We start from the raw sequence: 16,247 nt of genomic DNA on the forward strand, positions 1-16,247 counted from the left end.
CGGGAGAGGCCACAACAGTGAGAGGCCCGCGTACCACAAAAAAAAAAAAAAAAAAAATACTATGGGGCCATATTTTGGGGTAGCATGTCCTGAACCCCATCAGGGTATATGGAGGGGGCAAATGAGAGGGACCAGGGGAGATGAGAAATGAAGCTAGAAATAAAATCAAGAGCCAGATCTTGAAGAGCTTTCTAGACCATGCAATGGAAATTGAATTTTATCCTGTAGTCTTTTTTTTTTTTTTTTTTTTTTTTTTTTTGCTGGGAGATTCTTTTTTATTCATTTTATCCTTAGAGAAAAGAAATTTAACTTACAAAGACCCGAAGCAGCAATTTGTCAAAATAAGTAACCCATCCAGGGTTTACAGACACCAAAGGCATGAAAAGTGGATTCCAGCACAAAGCATGACGTGACTCCCAGCTGAAGCCAAACCGAGATGCCCGGGTCTGGACCTCAGGGCAGCGCTAGCCCCCCAGGGTGGCAACCACAGCAGCACCTACCGCGCTATAAGGCTCCGGGGAGGAGCCACTAGGAGGCCACTTCCTCCCTCTGGCCCCGAAGGGCTCAGCCCCTCCTCCTCACTGCTGTGATCTGCTTTGTGGAGAATTTACAAGATGAGGATGACCTACTGAGACCGTAGGAACTGACCGTACATCCTTTCTTATAACTATCTGTGTTCAGTGTCCCACCATAGAAAAGTTCGTATCCAGAGAGAGCAGGTACTCCACGTGGAAGGAGGGCGGGGCAGGGAAAATGCCGAGACCGGGACCTGCGTGGAAACCGTACGTGATGGCAGTGGATCCAAGTGGAGGTTGGAGAGCTCCCCTCGCTGTGCTGCGGCAGCTGCCCCTTCCCTCCCGGTCCTGCCGCCCGCAGGCGTGGGGCTCCTACCATCCATCCGCGGTGGCGCTGGGCTGGCAGGGGCGGCGTGGGGGCGCGGGGAGGAAGGGAGGGAGAAGCTCCCTGTCCTCGCCGCTCCGGGGCCGCCCGCCCGGAGCTGAGGTCCTCCGACCTTCAGACCGTGATGGAGTACTGAGGTATATAGTTTCCTGGGAAGTTTGAGGAGCGGAATCAATAACGTGCTCGTCGTGGGGCCCGACGGCGCGGGAGGACTCGGGCGGCTCCCCAGCTGCTGCTGCGGGTCGAGCGAGAACTTCCACTGCTGGGACGGCGCCGGGCGGCACACCTGCAGGCTCAGGCCGCCGTTCTGGGCCCCCGTCCGGGCTGCCCAGGGACAGGGTGCTGCCCACGTGCTGCAGCTTGGAATTGCTCTCCAACTGCTCCCATTCCTGGTCTCAGGACTTAAGGAAGCTCAGGTTCTTGATGTCTCATCGCTGAAAGAATTCAGCGAGACACAAAGTGATAAGTAAGAAGTGGATTTATTTAGAGAGAAACGCACTCCACAGACAGAGTGTGGGCCATCTCAGAAGGTGAGAGCGGCCTCCTGCAGTCATTTTAATGAAGGATTTTAAGTGGGAAAGAAATATCTACATTTTAGAAAGATCCTGCAGGTGGTCTCCTGGAGAATAAAGTTGAACTGGGCAAGACAGGAAGTAGAAAAGCCTGCTAGAAGGCTGTTTCAGCCAACTAGGTACTGGATGGGATTGAGACCTTTCAAGACCATCGCCTTCATCATCCCCCACATGCAATTCAAAATTTAAGCAAAGCTAACCATAAAATAAGAATAATAGAACCCAAGTTCTGATTTTTCTGATGATGATTGTTTAGGTGCATTGAAAAAATTATGTCAAATATCAAGATATTTTAAGACTTCTATTGCCTCTTCTCTTTGGTGCCCTGGTCTGCTGGTGCCCTAAAGCATGTGCATCGCTGTGTCTTGTGGGATCCAGCCTGCCCAGTACAGGCGGTGGTCAGGATGATGGGTAAAAAGACTGGGGTGGTTTGAAGTGGGAGAATCAACAGGACTGAGTGATGGGTGAGGGGAAGAGAGAAGCCAGGGACGGCACCGAGACCTCTGACTTGGGTGGCAGGGCCGTGCCCCGCCTTTGGATTCCTACTGCACATCATTGCTGACATTTGGCCGTGGCCCCTCCCAGGCAGGCACCCTTCCAGCATCTGTTACCTCTGCAGAGTGCCTCCATCCTTTGCACTTAGTCCAGGCTCCAACGGGTATTTTAAAATGCCCTCATCCGAGGGCCCCCCATAAATCCCTCAAAGACTTTAAAATCCTCAGGACCAGATTCAGCCCCTGACATGACCACCGTTTCAGCACAGCTCTGTCATGAGACTCCTGACACAACCTTGGCTCAGATAGGAGGGCTCAGCAGGGGTCCCCATTCCTTTCACCCATCTCTCATCCTCCCCTTGTAGGTGGCTCCTCTGTGCAAAGGTAACCTGGTCCCCTTACTTACTCTGGAACTGTGGCTCAGTGACAGAAGGAGAAGATGCAGCCTGTGGAGACACAGCTTTATCCCAATGACATGCATCATGTCATCACCCACCGCCAGCCCCCAAATCTGTCTGGGAACAAAAGGCCCCAGGCAGCAGCTAAATATATCTCTGGGATTGTTTCTGAATATTCTGAAATATCCATAACTCAATTGGGAAGAGAATTCCCCCCATGATCCTGGGACTAGAGTTCATTACACTGTTTTCTTCGCGATTCCCAAAGCCCTAACTCTGAGAGAAACAAAAACAACTGCGGAGTGCACACCAGCGAATATTCTCCATGAGGGCTTTAACTCCCTCTTCGTGTTCCTCCAAGCCTGGTGTCAGCTACTGGCACCATAGTGCCATGTATTGTTTTCATCACCAATATTGGAGCACCCCCTTCTGCCTGGGGGTGTATTCTACAGTCAGTTGGTAATTATGTGACCATTTCAACCACTTGACACTGAGTGCTAGATTTCATTTCTTTCCAAGTCACCCTACTTCTGAACTCACAACTGTTGAAAATCTCAGCTTTGGAATGCTGGACTAGACCATGCCAGGTGGGTAGGCCAGTTTATTGTATCAGAGATGAGTTACTTTTACATACACAGTCACCAGAGAGAGGCCACCTTCCCCAGAAATCGGTGGAGGTAAACGTATATTTTTAGTCCTTAAGCCAAGAAAATCGCTGTCATAATCGTAAATAGTCCAAATAGCAACAACAACAAAAGCGCACACTGAAGTATACAGGGTGAAATGTGAAAGAGCTTCTTGAATTCTCCACCTCCTCCCCTATTTCATTTCCCTCCTCCTTGGCAACAGTCGGGTACTGCGCGTCCAGAACTTTTTCCTGCACTTTGTAGGTATCTTTCCTTATGTGTGCATAGATCGCCACTTAAATGAAGTGACTGTTATCATGAAGCTCTCAGAGATGTGCCCATTTCATAGATCCGTGCATACCCCTTATCTTTACAATGATAAATAATTCATAAAATTCAAACTAAAGTAGTACAGGGCAGGGGGGAGGAGGAGTGTGGGCTGAGAATCACAGCAGAAATCTCCTTGATGCATAATTCAGAATCTTCACGTGTTCAGTCTGTGATCTTTTTGCAGTTTTATACATTCGAATAATAATAATACCTGGTCTCTAGAGCTCATGCTCTGTTCGTGGGCTGCCCCATGAGATGAGATCCTTGTTATCTACTTTGACTCACCTCCTTGGGGAAATACTTTCAGCCTGAAATACCGGGTCAATTAGCAAGCACCATGGAACAGTATGTAATTCTCAGAACTGGCTCCAGAAGCCTCCTGGCTCCCTGGTGGGTGCCCCTTAAACTGCCTCGCCAACACTGTGTAATCACTTCTTCTTCAACCAGCCCCAGATTGTTCCCGCTCTGGGAAAGAAAGCGTCTCTAATTACATTTGTCTTTCTCTTCCTCAGTCGCCAAGGTTCTCTGCAGACGCCTGTGCTCAGCAGTTCCTGGAGCAGCAAAGGCACAGCCAGACAGGAGGGCCCTTCCTCTCCTTTTAGAGAGCAGTGAATTTTGCTTTTCCAAGCCAGGTAGGCCTGCGTGATCTTTGACTTCATGACTCATGTTCTTTAATGGATTTACGTTATTATTTACTATGTTACTCCCTTCACATGGAAGGCCAGTTTGGTATTAATGTATTTTCTCTTCATGTAAAATCCAGAATGACTGCTTATACCTACATGATTTATGAATTTCCTGCCTCCCTAGAGGATATTCGATTTCCCATCAAGATGAATATTTATTTGATTTAAAAAAACAACTAATCTTTCATCCTGGTATACCTACGGGTATCGATCTATAAAGACATGTAAATACCCTTTATTACCATTTTCTTTCCCGAGAGCATTTAAAAATGTGGAGATGCTGTATTTTGTATGGGCTAAATTGCTCTTTACTGAAGACCTCAGGAATGGTTTTCTGTGAAGTGAGTTGAGGGAATGTCCTTTATGCAAACCGGGTGGGGGGTTTTTCCCTGTGTTTGCTCCTGGCTGGTTTGAGGCCAGCCTCCTATGAATTTTATTTTATTTTATTGAATTTTATTTATTTTTTTTATACAACAGGTTCTTATTAGTTATCTGTTTTATACATATTAGTGTATACATGTCAATCCCAATCTCCCAGTTCATCCCCCCCCCACTTTCCCCCCTTGGTGTCCATACTCCTATGAATTTTAAATTGTTCATGACAACAGAAGAAGAAAAAGCTACAGCAGCTGAGACGTCAGATATAGTAGCCATGGAGATAAAAGCGCTGCTTTTTTCCCTCTGGGATGCAAAATTTGTGTTTAAATGTGAATGACATCTTGAGATCAATGCATTTGGTACAGTTCAGTAGTACAATAAAGAATGGTGTCAGAGATTGGGTAGAAAGATAAGGAAGTGTTCACTTAATGAATGAAGGCTTTTTGGAAGAGGTGGGCCAAAGGCAAAGTATTTTGGGAACTAGGGACAAGTCATATAATCTCTCTCTGGCCCTTGTCTCCTAAGCCCTAAAGTGAAAGGTTGCGAGGGGAGGAGCACTGAAGTGTCCTCCGTTTCTAACATTCTATAATTCTTTGTTCTAGCCATTTTGGACAGTGTAGGCAAAGAACAGCAGGCAAGATCTAAATAAAAGTGTGAAAGGGGAGATAGCTGTTAAGAATGCAAGCTGGAGGGACTTCCCTGGTGGTCCAGTAGTTAAGACTCTGCACTCTTCCACTGCAGGGGGTGCAGGTTCAATCCCAGGTCCGGGAACTAAGGTCCCACGTGCTCTGGGGTGCAGCCAAAAACAGAAGGTGAGCTGGGATGGAAGATGTGTGCAGAAATGTGAATGGCAGAAAGGGAACATGAATGGTCTGGAATCAGAAGGTTGTATTTAATCCAAAAATATGGTCAAGGAAGTAGGAAAAAGATTTGAAGGCAGCGGGCTGGGTAGTTTGCATTAAGTGAATATTTTCTAGTGTAACATTTTAATTCCCTTAATTGTTTCAAATGAATTTTAACAGCTTTATTAAGATGTAATTCAAATACCATACAATTGACTCATTTAAAGTATACAATTCAATGACTTTTTGTATATTCACAGAGCTGTGCATATTTACATTACCACAATCAGTTTTAGAATATTTTCAGCACCCTAAAAAGAAATGTTGCTCTGCTTAGCCAGTATTCCCAACTCCTCCCTCTAAACCGTAGCCAACCACTAATCTACTTTCTGTTGCTATAGATTTGCCTATTCTGAACACTTCATGTAAATGGGATCATACAATATACGGTCCTTTATGACTGCTTCTTTCACCTAGCAGAATGTTTTCAAAGTTTGTCCTTGCTGTACATATGTCAGTACTTCATTTCTTTTTATTGATGAATAATATCCACTGTATGATATACCACATTTTATTTATCCATTCATCAGTTGATGGATCTTTGGGTTGTTTCTACTTTTTAGCTATTATGAATTATGCTGCTATGAACATTTGTATGTAAGTTTTTGTGTGGACATGTTTTCATTTCTCTAAGGTATATACCTAGGAGAGGAATTGCTAGTTTATGAGATAACTATATTCAACTGTTTTAAACACTGACAGATTGTTTTTCAAGGCGCTGCACCATTTCACATTCCTACCAGCAGTGTATGAAGTTTCCAGTTCCTCCACATCCTCTCTAACGCTTGTTATTACCTGTCTTTTTTATTCTAGCCATCCTGGTGGGTGTGAAGTGGTATCTCATTGTGGTTTTGCATTCCCTGATGGCTCATGACGTTGAGCATCTTTATATGTTTTTACTGGCCATCTGTATATCTTCTTTGGAGAAATGTCTATTTAGATCCTTTGCCCATTTTTAATTGGGTTATTTGTCTTTTTATTTGAGTTATTTTTTGTGTTATCTTTTTATTTTTAATTGAGTTATTTTGTTTATAGATTCTCGATACAAGTCTTAACACTAGACCACCAGGGAACTCCCAGAACCTAGTTTAAATTTTTTTTTTAAATTTTATTTATTTATTATCTTCAGCTGCGTTGGGTCTTTGTTGCTGCGCATGGGGTTTCTCTAGTTGTGGCGAGTGGGGGCTACCGTTCGTTGCGGTGCGCGGGCTTAGTGGCTCCGCAGCATGTGGGATCTTCCTGGACCAGGGCTCAAACCCGTGTCCCCTGCATTGGTAGGCGGATTCTTAACCACTGCGCCACCAGGAAAGCCCCTAGTTTAAATTTATACTAACTCAATTTTAGTGAAATCAAGAAACTTTACTCCTTTATAGCTCCATTCCCTCCTCCTCTTTGTTGTACTATTATTGTTATAACTATTGTATCTTTATATGTTAAAAATAAAACAACATATTGTTATAATTATTCATTTATATGATTTAATGTCTTTTAATGAAGCTGAGAGAAGAAAGGTTAGCAAGTGTAGATAGACTTGAAGATTATTACAAACCCCTTGAGTGAAGAAATCCTCTCTACTTTGCTTCATTATCATATCCCCTGCACCTAGAACAGTGTTTGTCACATAGGAGATGCTCATTTAATATATAAATGAATGAATAATGATCTCTATACAGACAATCAATGAAGTCCCAGAGAGAGACAGTCCCAATAAGATGTAGAGATGAGTAAGGAAGAGATTAAGATTAAGAGAATAAGGTTGCGTGAGTTGTGTGTATTGCGGGAGAGGTAATAATCATAGTGAGAAGAACTGAGAGTGTCTTTCTCATTCAGTGCCATATGTGTCTGAGGCTTAACATGGTGTTGGCATATAGCAGATGCTCAATAAATGTTGAATGAATGAATGATGCATCCTATGGCTGGTGCAGATCTTGGAGGATGAGGCAAGAGAGTTTCAGTCTTAGAAGTCCCTGTGTTGGGACTTCCCTGGTGGTCCAGTGGTTAAGACTCTGTGCTCCGAATGCAGGGGGCCCAGGTTCAATCCCTGGTCAGGGAACTAGATCCCGTTTGCCGCAACTAAGATCCCGCCTGCTGCACCTAAGACCTGGTGCAGCCAAATAAATAAATAAATAAAATATTTTTTTTAAAAAAAGAAGAAGTCCCTGTGTTCCCCAAAGGAACACAATCTCTGTCTCTTCTCAGTGCCTCTGGCTCTAAACTGGTGCTTCTCCTGGTGTCTCACCTTGTGTCCCACATCCCCACTGGACTGCCTGGACCACCTGCTCCCTTTGGGGGTCCTAAGCAGGATGTCCAGTTACTGAAGGATGAGAAGTGCAAGCCTATTGGTTAAGACTGAGCAGAGGGAAGACAGAAGACATTTATCATTAACCAAGCTGGTCGGGTGGAGGGTGGGCAGTGAGAAGGGGAAGAAGAAAATTATTAGTGATTGGCGGAGGCAACTGAGAGAAAACCTGTGATCTTCTACATTTGTATACTCATTCATTCACCCACAACATTTACTGAAAGCTTGCATAGAGCAAAGTGTTCAGCTTTCCTTATGCCAAAAATTAAATCCTAGACATAAAAAATTACTGTATTGTAAAAACATTCTGGAAATAACTATATAGCCTGCTGTGGTGGTGAAGATGAGCCCTGAGACTGGAGCCTCCCTGCCTGGGCTTGAATCCTGGATGGGTGGAGTCGCCTGACTTCCCTTTCTGTAAAACCGAGAATTCATGTAAGGATTAAATGGTTAATACACATAAATCACCTAGAATAGTGCCCACACCATCGTATGTATTATATTATGTAAGAGCTAGCTATTATTATTGATGTAATAATTGTTATTAAACAAAGACTAGAATAGTTGAGATTATCAGTAAATTTCAATAAAATTTTAGACTTCCCATTTTCCATACTACATATCTATCTAGGCTTCTCCTTAGTAGCAGCCAATTATGTATATATGTATTTATTTATTTTACAGCTTGAGCGAATGAGAAGCAACAATTCTCTTCTTATATATATTTATTTCATTTTGTTATGTGGTTACTGTGGTAAAGAGCTGTTTTCTACCTTTGAAAAACCAGCTTTACTCCAGAGGTTACCAGAACAGAGAGGAGCCCCCTGGATGGATAATTCAGAGGGCAGGAAAGCAGTTGCTTTTCTTTCAAATTAGGTTGATCTGAATGAATTCCTGCCTGAGATTTCAAAGCTATGGCAGATCAATGGACTCAGGAATCAAAGACACCAAAGGTGATGTTTCTAATGTAAATGTATGAGCCATTCAAAACACTAATTAATGACTGTTCCTAGCTGGTTGTATCATGTAAAAGAGCAGCGTCATGAAAGATTCTTTTTTAAGGTTTAAAAAAAAATCTTTAGATTAGAAAGATACAGTAGAAAGGTTGGATGTTTATTTCCATCGCTGAATGCAAGAACCGCCCCGCCCCCCACTACTCCCCTATTCCCCATAAGTGTTCCATAACCCACTTGCATTGCTTGGACCCTTAAAGTTCACTTGTACAATTAAGATTTGTCTTACTGTAGAACTGCAGGGTCCCTTCCAGTCGATTTTCTCAGTTGAAGCATAGAACGTACTTCAAACACTGGACATTGGTACCGAATGTGTTTATCTCAGCAGCAGATCACCTATTTTATTTTTTTTATTTTTATTTTTTTTGTGGTACGTGGGCCTCTCACTGCCGTGGCCTCCCCCATCGCGGAGCACAGGCCCCGGACGCGCAGGCCCAGCGGCCACGGCTCAGGGGCCCAGCCGCTCCGCGGCACGCGGGATCCTCCCGGATCGGGGCACGAACCCGCGCGCCCCGCACCGGCAGGCGGACTCCCAACCACTGCGCCACCAGGGAAGCCCAAATCACCTATTTTAAGTCATGCAAACACAGTGAGTGTCCAGGTCGTTGGAGCTTTAGTAAACTCATCATGTGGAGAGGGGGTTTTTGGCACATAATAGGTGTTTAATAAATGTTTGCTAAATGAATGAATGATGGTGGTGATGGTGAGCTGAAAATACATTTATCATAAATAGGAGTCTTATCTAGATTTTTCACCCTGAATGATCCCAGGCAAGTCATTTAACCGAATCATTTCATGCCTTGGTTTCCATGTCTTTAAAAGAAAGTACTGATATAATTAGTCGTTTTAGGAGTAGACTAGAGCCATGTTAATTCAAAATAATTACACGGAAGACTTCTACTGCCAAACTCACCTGGTTACAGCAAGGAGCAGGGAAGCAATCTAAACATCAGGTTATACATTTGTCAACACAGTCTTACACTGGTCGTCAGGAAAGTGAGCATTCGCTCTTATTTGGCCTGAGGTGCCTTCCAGGGAGGGATGCTATCAAGTAAAACAAATAACACAGTGGATATGCAGCTACACAATTATTTATCCTCATTAACTATCCAAAGTAAGAGAAAGAAATAACAAATTTAAGTAAAATGATCACATTATATATCATCCAAACAATGACACTTTTGAGAATAAAAAAAGGAGGTAATATTAATCACATTGGGAAACGCATGGACAGTATTAAGCGAACCAGGATGTACAGTCAGCCTGGGTCTATGCCATGTCCAGAAGCAGTCTCTGTGCAGGATCAATTTTGCCCTTTTTTACCTGACTAAAAATTTTCCCTTCCTGACCTCACCATTTGCCTGTGGTAGAACTCTCAATGCTCTTAAGATCTACGGTAGATCACTTGTAGCTTCAGCTTTATTTGCTAATTACAGCATCTGTGTTTCTCATTATAAAATCATTAGCATTACCTAGGCAACTAAGAATGAGGCATATGCTTTCTGCTCCATTTGGTGAAATTCTTCCTCTGTTTTTAGCTAATTTCCTTATGTGAGTGTTCTACTGTTATTCACACCTTATTTTGTCTGATTTTCTACAGGTCCTGGTGCCCTGCACACATTCTCCTAAATTTGCTGACGACACATTTCAGTTCTCCTAGTGAATCTTGATAACTTTTCTTCCTCCTCTAAGATAGATTTCCCCTCTAACTAGCACTGCCCACTCAATAGTCGTAGGATATTGACACCTCAGCTGGCTGTACCCGCTAGAATATCCATGTATTCTGGTGGAAAAGAGCCAGGTCTTTTATACATTTGCTCAACAAATATTTAATTGAGCTCTTATTGTGTGCCAAATACTGTTTAGAGTCCTGGATATATAATCTAGTCTGTGATCTTCTAGTCTGCTGGTTTTCTTAATGGTATCTTTTGATACCCGTAAATTTTAAATGCTGATGAAGTCAAGCTTATCGAAATTTTTTTCCCTCTTACTGTTTGTGCTTTTTGTATCCAGTCCAAAAAACTTGCCCTACTTCAAAGTCCTGGAGATATACTTCTAGAAGCTTTATGGTGTTAGATTTTATGTTTAAGTCAATGACATATCTCAGATTAATTTCTGTGCATGGTGTAGGATAAAGGTCAAGGTTCAACTTTTATTTACACAGACATCCAGTAGATCCAGCACCATTTGTTAAAAAAGACTTGCCTTACCCCACTGAATTGGCTTGGCGCCTTGGTGGAAAATCAGTTGACTGTATATATGGGTCAATTCCTGGACTCTCTTTTGATTTTTTTGGTCTATCCTTAACACACTGTCTCAATTACTGTAGCTCTTATGAATATAGTCCATATAAGTCAAATATGATCACTACCCTGAAGGAGCTTACAATCTGATTTATGAGAGAGACAGTCAACATAGAAGTCATAATAGTACAAAGAGGTGGAGAAAATCACAGTGCTGGCCACAGATGTTTGGAAGTACAAAAGAGAACTCCACCTGGTTTAGGTGTGTAGGTACACAAGCTACCTGAAAGAGGTAACACCTAAAATGATCCTTAAGGGATCAGTAGGTATTTGCAGAGGAGTAGGCCTGGTGCCCTCCAGTAAGAGTGAGGAGACCAGTGTAGCTGGGTGGAGTGAGTGAGGTAGAGATTGGAAGAGATGGCATCAAAGAAGAAGGGGACCACATTGGGCAGAGACGTGAAGGCCATTTTAAGGGTCTTAGCTTTTACTCTGAGTGAGAAGGGAAGCCATCCAAGGGTTTTGAGTAGAGAAGTGACATGATCTGACGTCTTTTAGAAGGATCTTCCTGGATGCTCTGTTTGAAACAGACGATGTCTGAGCTGGTCTCAGAGCTTCTATCTTACCTGGCTGGTGGGTGCCAGATAAAACAGAAGCTCTGAGACCAGCTGCAGAGACTGTAACTATAATCCGGTCAAAAACTGTTGGTGGCTTGGACTCAGTGGTAATACGGGGATGACTGTGGTTTGGGTAATAATGGGATAAAGGGATTGTGTTCTGGATATATTTTGAAAATAGAGCCAATGAGATCTGCTGACGGATTGAACACGAGATATAAGATAAAAAGAGGAGTCCAGGTTTTCGGCTTCAGCTAGAAGGATGTGTTGCCAGTCACCAATGTGTCAGAGCAAGTCTGGAGAAGAAAATCAGAAGCTTGGTTTTCCTACTTCAGAGTAAATATGAGAGATTACTACCCAAAGTACAAGCCATTTCCCCTCCAGAGAAAACCAGGTGGAGATAAAGCCATCATGTGAGTCGTCAAGCCCAGTGTGAGCAGCAGTGTCCTAGGTGATGGGGAATCTAAGGGAATGGACGTAACCCCTGCACGTGGACCCCGCTCTTGAGGAGAGCTGCGAGGAGGCTTGGTTCACACAAATGAAATGGAAGAAATGTGAAGTCAAGGACCAGATTGTTGATACAGATCTCAGGTGCCACAGGATAGTGGCAGTGTGGTCAGGAGTACTTAAAGTTTGCTTCTAGAAGGAAATGGGAAAGGAGCCATCTCCACAGGTTGGGGAAAACTTAGAGAGGAAAAGGCAAAACTGTGGTACTAAGCAGGAACCACTAGAGACACAGATTTTCTAGGCCTGGCTGGAAGGGTTGTCAGAAGGATTTTAAAAATTTGGTTCCTGGCACATAGTAGGCACTTGAGAAAGGATAGCTAGTAGTAGGTGTTATATGGGGGGAATCATGGAGATAAAATTGTGAGTCAAACTGTCCTGAGTTCAGCCCCACCCCCATGTCAACACCTACTCCTTTGATGCCCTTTGCCCTTTCTCCTTTCCTAGGTTGTCTCCTAATACCTCTATTAGAAACCTTCAAATCTGGCTTTCTAAATTGTTTGTGAGGGGAAAAGGGAATTCGACTATCCTATTTCAGCAGGTTCATGCAGGCTTATGGGTTTTTACTCACCTCACTTGTGTGAAGACTGCAAAGGTCCAGAAGGGGTCAATGTGACTCTTGGACTTCAGGAGGCCTTTTTTTTCCTACAAATGCTTTGGAATTCATCCCCTTGTCCCCTGCCACCAGCACCCCTCACTTACCTCCACTGCTGGGTAACTATTTAAGAATCCTCAGATGTGTTTCTTATAGCATGTAAAGGGATCACTTATGATGGATGGGAGGATCTTAGTAAAGGTTTCAAATTTTACTTGAAATTTGAATTTTTTATGATGAATTTTTTATGATGGTGAAAGTAAGAGGTTTTATTCTGAAATGCTGTTCTCCTCCATGACCGTAGCACTCCAGCCCCCCTGCCATGATAGACTTTCTTGAGTTCTGCTCAAACAGAAAAAAATGTTTTTTCTAACACCCCCTATGGCCATCCCTCAAACGTTGTTCCTGCTTCTTAGTGAACACACTACATTAGAGTTGAAGAAAGTTATAAGGCAGCAAAAGAGCAGTGTCTGCTTTGACTTGCAAATATTTTTAATCCCTTAAAAATAAACCATGAGCTGCAAATAGGCATGAGTGTTCCTGTACTGTGTTTCCTAAATTAGTTATTCCTGAGGAAATGTAGAATACATTTTGTTTTTCTGCTCAGGGCCACCTGCTTGTGATTCAGCCCATGGTTTCATTCTGTACCTTAATGCCATTCCTTATTTGTATGGAGGCAACCATGCTCCCTCAGAAGAGCTGCGAAGATCTGTGTTTTGGAAATGAATTATAACTGAGATTCATACCTTTACGGGGAAGGGCCTGAGTTTCTGCCATGTTGCTTCTGGAACTTGACCCCATTCTCTTCCTCATGTGTTTGAAATTCCTGGTTTCACATGTTGTAAGGTTAACTGAAATACACAATCTCCACACTCTTGGAGCTAACAGTCAAGACATTAAGGGCAACTTTCTTAATTTCATTTGGCCTTAGTTTTGTTTTTCGTTTTAATCTGTGAAAAGGAAGTGACAGTACCTTACCTCACAGGGTTGTCAGGTCATCCATTCATTCACTTCTTCATCCATTTCACTGTTGTCTGTTGTAAAATACCTAGCATTATAAAATTACAAATATTATATTTTTTGAGCTAGTAGATTTTAACAAGTTTTAAAATTGCATTATAGAAAAATTTAATACAGATACAAAAATGGTGCAAAGAACATTATAAACCTCCATGTGCTCATCACCCAGCTTCAAAAATGATCAATTCATGGGTCAGTCTTGTTTCATTTAAATTCCCTTCATTTTCTCCACTCTTTATTTTGAAACAAATTCCAGACATATTATTTTATCTAACAGTCATTTTTAAAGATTAATGTTTATCCTATTAAAAACCTAATTAAACCTTTTTTAGCATTTTAAACTGCCTTTATAATTTAATCTATTTCATTTCCTTTCAAAGTACTTTATTTGATTAGCAAAAATAACTTTCAGAATACTAATAATTCTTATAATGATAAGCATACAAACTGGGTAAACCTTAAGTTCTCTTAAATATGTTCCAATGCTACTTACAAACAGTAAAATTTCAATATGAAACCACCAAAGTCAATTATTCAATTCTTCATTTTAGAGTCACAAAACTATTTTGTTACTTTATTATGCCAATTTTCTTCACATTACAAGTAAATAAAATACCAGTTTCGTACAGGTTCATCAAAACAAAAATATTAAAAGGGCTTCCCTGGTGGTGCAGTGGTTGGGAGTCCGCCTGCTGGTGCAGGGGACGTGGGTTCGTGCCCCAGTCCGGGAAGATCCCACATGCCGCGGAGCGGCTGGGCCCATGAGCCATGGCCGCTGAGCCTGCGCGTCCGGAGCCTGTGCTCCGCAACGTGGGAGGCCACGACAGTGAGAGGCCCGCGTACCGCAAAAAAAAAAAATAAAGAAAAAAAAAATAATAATATGGGATTTGAGTCTCTTAAACATTTCTGGTTTTGCTGCTAAATCTTCCCAAGGTTAAAAGATACTTAATTGAAGGGAGTTCCCTGGCAGCCTAGTGGTTAGGATTACAGGCTTTCACTGCCCTGGCCTGGTCCGGGTTCAATCCCTGGTTGGGGAACTGAGATCCTGGTTTAATCCCTGGTCTAGGAACTGAGATCCTGCAAGCCATGTGGTGTGGCAAAAGAACAAAAAACAAACAAAAAAAACCTTAATCACTAAGAAACTACTATGTCATCCTAGACCTCACAGAGGTGGGCCCTTCCCACCCAGCTGGCTACATTTGTGGATTAAACTCCACTACTCTGTTTTCTGATTCACTCTATACTGAATTGTTTTCATAATCTTCCTTTTGGGACCCAAATTCTTACAGCTATTTAACTGACAGTTAATTGAGGATTTTATAGCTTTATCTAACTCTGAAGTCAGAGTTGTAGGAAAATGCCAGAAAAAGATTTGTAAGAATGAATTCGATGGTGGGACTTCCCTAGTGGCACAGTGGTTAAGAATCTGCCTGCCAATGCAGGGGACACAGGTTCGAGCCCTGATCTGGGAAGATCCCACATGCAGTGGAGCGACTAAGCCTGTGCGCCACAACTACTGAGCCTGCACTCTAGAGCCTGCGAGCCACAGCTACTGAAGCCCGCAAGCCTAGAGCCCGTGCTCCGCAACAAGAGAAGCCAATGCAATGAGAAGCCCGTGCACCGCAAAGAAGAGTAGCCCCCTACTCACCACAACTAGAGAAAGCCCACGCCCAGCAATGAAAAAACCAACGCAGCCAAAAAATGAAGAAAGAAAGAAATTTATTAGGAAAAAAAAGAAGAATGAATTCGATGGTCAAATAAACTTGGAGAACACTGAATTAAACAAACAAACAAAAAACAGATTTTATTTGTGTGTGTGTTCTAAACACCAGAAGATCATGAGGTACCACTAATACAAATATCTAAGAAGGGTGTAATATGTACTATTCCCAGATGCATTTGACTATGGACCTATGGACTGCTATCCCCTGTTTTTCTGATGATGTTCCTATAAAACCTAGAGCAGAATTGGCAAATTAGCAACCTGACGGCCAAATCTGGCCTGAAGGTTCAGTTTCACTAGGCCACACAGTGTTTTTAAAATATTTAAGCCACCATTTAAAAATTGAGAGAGTTGACCAAAAATTTATTGATTTCCAGTTGCCTTTAAAGAATTAAAAGGCTTGGAAAAAGTAAGCCTGCCTTCCAGCATGGCTACCCAGGCTGTTGCTGAGCCTGGGCTGCCTCGTCACGCTGGGCATGGGGGCTCCACTAAGCCCCATTGAACACCTGCATGGCCCTCCTGGGCATTTGCGTCTGTGACCTTGACCGTCAAGAGAACCTCAAGTGAGGTAGAGCTCAGTGAGGGAAGAGCTGATGTAAGCCCATCAGCCTGGGTGGACTGGCCATGGATGTGAGTGTAAACGGAATGGGGAGACCCCAGCCTCTTGGCTGGGAAAGTAGCTTGTGAGATCAAGTGGGGCAAGAGGGCGTGTCAGGAGCCACGCTGCTGTTCATCACTAGGGCAGAACCAGTTCACATTCATTTTCCATTTGCTTCAAAGTTTCCCAGCTGCCACCACCCCCAACTCCCCTCCCATGGGGATCCTGACAAATATGCTGAGGAATAAAAAGCTAGGTCCAAAAGCTAATATGGTGCAAATAATTTTTTTTTTTTTTTTTTTTTTTTTTTTTTGTGGTACGCGGGCCTCTCACTGTTGTGGCCTCTCCCGGT

The 16,247-nt window shown here is 42.9% G+C and overlaps 1 protein-coding gene and 1 non-coding gene across 2 annotated transcripts in view; both read left to right on the forward strand.

The window, feature by feature from the left end:
* Positions 1-16,247, forward strand: part of NIM1K (NIM1 serine/threonine protein kinase) — a 70,117-nt gene that overhangs the window by 21,936 nt on the left and 31,934 nt on the right. The window contains exon 2 of the mRNA XM_007120278.4: positions 3,833-3,952. The gene's annotated coding sequence lies outside the window, so the exon portion shown is untranslated. The remainder of the gene's footprint in view (positions 1-3,832; positions 3,953-16,247) is intronic.
* On the forward strand, positions 7,267-7,339 carry TRNAR-CCG (transfer RNA arginine (anticodon CCG)). The gene has a single exon. It is a non-coding gene; the product is annotated as a tRNA-Arg (tRNA).

This window comes from Physeter macrocephalus, chromosome 8, assembly GCF_002837175.3.
Source record: "Physeter macrocephalus isolate SW-GA chromosome 8, ASM283717v5, whole genome shotgun sequence".
NCBI lineage: Eukaryota > Metazoa > Chordata > Mammalia > Artiodactyla > Physeteridae > Physeter > Physeter macrocephalus.